General features: G+C 42.7%; 1 pseudogene; it reads left to right on the forward strand.

The window, feature by feature from the left end:
* Positions 1-2,744: 2,744 nt before the first annotated feature.
* Positions 2,745-2,946, forward strand: LOC121002927 (annotated as a pseudogene).
* The last annotated feature ends 964 nt before the right edge of the window (positions 2,947-3,910 follow it).

A 3,910-nucleotide genomic window follows, 5' to 3' on the forward strand; every position in this document is an offset into this window, starting at 1 on the left:
GAGCATAACTTTTTTGGTGGCAGATTACAGCAATGGTGGACCATGATAAATTTCCATGAGGCAGGGTGAATTTGCACATGGGAGACACTAGTTAGACAACTAGTCTCTGCCTGGACCATTTCAAGGTGACTGAGAAACCTTGACTACAAACCGTTAGCGATAAATCCAGGTTCTATTTGGGATCCAACAACAGTAGGTTCAAGTATGGAGGCTTTGTGGTAGGCACTTCAATCCTTCCTTTGCTGTGGAGTGACGCACTGCCCCATCTGCTGGTGGGATGATATGACAGTCTGTCACCTCTAGTAGTGATACTAGGGACACACAGCTCATCGATATGTACAGGACATCCTGTGGCCACATCTGTTGTCTCTCTTGCAGGACTTACAGCTGGCATTGATCAGCAGGATAATGCTCAACTACACACAGCAAGGGTTTCCCAGGAATGTCCCAGAGTGCAACATTTCCTTGTCCTGCCATGTTGCCAGATTTATCGCCAATCAAGCATTTATGGGACTAGCTGGGATGCCAGCTTCAGCAACCTATGTGTGTGCAGGATCTACAGGCTCAGCTCAACATCTGTGGGTAAAAGTTCCTCAGGATACCAAACAGAACCTGTATGCCTCTGTGCCCAACTGGGCAGCATGGTGGCTTAGTAGTTAGCACTGGTGCCTTGCAGAAGGGGGTCCTGGGTTTGAATCCAACCAAGGAGAACATCTTCATGGAGTTTGTATGTTCTCCCTGAGTTTGCATGGGTTTCCTCCAACACTCCAAAGACATACTGATGGGAACCTTAGATTGTAAACCCCATTGGGGACAGCTTGATGCTAATGTCTGTAAAGCACAATAAATAAATAAATAATAAATCTCAACTTGTATCCAGGCTAGAGAGACCCAACAGGGTCCTAGAGCCCCCTTTAAATTGTATGGTTTTCCCCAATAAATGTATCCTTTCACTCTAACATTGTAATCACTTGCATTTACAGGTGCATCTCAATAATTTAGTATTATCAAAAAGTTTATTTTAGTAATTCAATTCAAACTGTGAAACTCATATATTATATAGATTCATTACAGACAGAAGTATCTATTTCAAGTGTTTATTTCTTTTCATGTTGATGATTATGGTTTACAGGTAATGAAAACCCCAAAGTCGGTATATCAGAAAATTAGAATATTGTGAAAAAGTTCAATATTGCAGACTTATGGGGGGAGATTTATCAAACTGATGTAATGCAGAACTGGCTTAGTTGCCCATAGCAACCAATCAGATTCCACCTTTCATTTTTTACAGCTCCTTTGGAAAATGAAAGGAGGAATCTGATTAATTGCTGTGGGCAACTAAGCCAGTTTTCCTTTGCGCTGGTTTTGATATATCTCCTTCATGGTGTCACACTCTAATCAGCTAATCAACACACAACACCTGCAAAGGTTTTCTAAGCCTTTAAATGGTTCCTCGGTCTGGTTCAGTAGGCTACACAATTATGGGGAAGACTGCTGACCTGACAGTTGTCCAGAAGACAGTCATTGACACCCTCCACAAGGAGGGTATCCCACAAAAGGTCATTGCCAAAGAAGCTAGCTGTTCATAGAGCGCTGTATGCAAGCATATTAATGGAAAGTTGAGTGGAAGGAAAAAGTGTGATAGAAACAAGTGCACAAGTAACAGGGATAACCACAGCCTGGAAAGGATTGTCAAGAAAAGGCCATTCAAGAATTTAGGGGAAATTCACAAGGAGTGGACTGCGACTGAAGTCAATGCTTCAAGAGCCATCATACACAGACGCATCAAGGACATGGGCTACACCTGGCACATTCCTTGTGTCAAGCCACTCATGGTCCAGAGACATCAGGTGCCCTGGGCTAAGGAAAAAAAAGACTGGACTGTTGCTCAGTGGTCCAAAGTCCTGTTTTCATATGAAAATAAATTAAGGTCCCAGGGTCTAAAGGAAGAGTGGAGAGACCCTCAGTCCAAGTTGCTTGAGGTCCAATGTGAAGTTTCCACAGTCAGTGAGGGTTTGGGGAGCCATGTCATCTGCTTGTGTTATATTAAGTCCAAAGTTAGCGCAGCCATTTATCAATTTTAGAGCACTTCATGCTTCCCTTTGCTGAAAAGCTTTATGGAGATGCTGATTTCATTTTCCAGCAGGACTTGGCACCTGCCCACGCTGCCAAAAGTACCAATACCTGGTTTAATAACCACGGTATCACAGTGCTTGATTAGCCAGCAAACTCGTCTGACCTATTAAGAGTAACACAATAAACACCAGACCCAACAATGCAGATGAACTGAAGGCCGCTATCAAAGCAACCTGGGCTTCCATAACACCTCAGCAGTGCCACAGGGTGATCACCTCCATGTCAAGTCACAGTGATGCAGTTATTCATCAAAAGGAGCCCCGACCAAGTATTGAGTGCATATACTGTACAGACTTTTCAGTAGGCCAACATTTCTGTATTAAAAATCATTCTTTTATTTGGTCTTATATTCTAATTTTCTGAGATACTAACTTGTGGGTTTGCATTAGCTATAAGTAATCAATCAACAACATTAAACCCTTCTTGACCAGCGCCGTACATGTACAGCACTGGGTGGGACTTTAAAGATGACTCCCGCTCGCGATCATGGGGGCATCATAGCCGCTGGGTGCCTGCTGTTGTAAACAGAAGACACCCGGGATGAATGTATGCAATCGAAAATAATGTCAATTGCATTCATTTAACCCCTCAGATTTTTTGATTGAAACGTCGCTTCTCGGCCTTTTGGCTAAGATCAAGTGTAGTATCTGTTCTTATCAGTCTGCCTTTTCTTGCCGGCCCAGGTCCTTGTGGGTACCCCCTGCACTCTGCCTTTGAGCATCGTTGATTAAATTCAGCTTCAGCTCACTGCTGCTATTGGGTGTAGGGCTATTCCCCAGGGAACAAGAGTGCTCTGGTCTCCGACCTCCTCTTGGCCTGTGGCTTAATAGTCTTGGTGTACGACGTTAGACAGTGCTTACTTGGATCTAGACAGCCCCGAACACGACAGCTGGAAGATCTTCTCCGACTGCGATCCAGGAGAAGACTTTGCGAAGACTCGACGAGGAACCCCGACGACGAGGACTGAAGACTCCGGCCTGAAGACTCCGGCCTCGGGGGACCCGACGAGGAAAAGAGGCTCGGCGAAGCCCTTCCCCGGAAGAAGCTCCGCCCAGCAGACGTTCCAGGGAGAGGAAGGCAGGAAGAAGGAAGAAGCCATGGCCTCTACCTCAACCGCCAAGCCTCCCAAGAAGAAGACGAAGAAGACCGCAGAAGGAAGGAAGGCCACGGCAGAGGCCCTCCAGGACCCTTCAGCCAGCACCCCTCAGATGCCGTAGTCAAAAGTGACCATCTGGGAGTGCAATTCCTTGTGTGCACTATAGATAGGTATGTGGTGGCTCACCTACCGCGATATATGGATTAAGGTGATCTGTTAATTAGGCTTCCCCCAAAAAAGTCTAACGAGAGAATAAAAAGCAATTTGTTGGATTAACAGGCTGTACTGAGATTGTGTATATATAATAGTGTAAAAAGTATTATGGATTTCTATAGTGAAGAAATATGAAGAGAATTGATTTAATGTAACCACCTTAGTAATTCATCAACATCAGCTGATATAATTAAAATAAATGAATACAATGATAATCAATTATCAGTCAAAAATGGTAATTAATTATTGCTACTATAATAGTGTTTAAATTCCAACTTATATAAATAATTTTTAATACAAAAAGTTCTGATAGTTAATAAATGCAATTTAATAAAGCAAATAAATAAAATAGTAATAAAAATTTGATAAAAATCACAAGTTAAAAAAATTCAAAAAAATCAATTACCGTAATGTCCTTTTATATTATAATTTAGTTCAGTATTTCCATGATTATTGAATGAAGTT

Source organism: Bufo bufo, chromosome 5, assembly GCF_905171765.1.
Source record: "Bufo bufo chromosome 5, aBufBuf1.1, whole genome shotgun sequence".
Classification (NCBI taxonomy): Eukaryota; Metazoa; Chordata; class Amphibia; order Anura; family Bufonidae; genus Bufo; species Bufo bufo.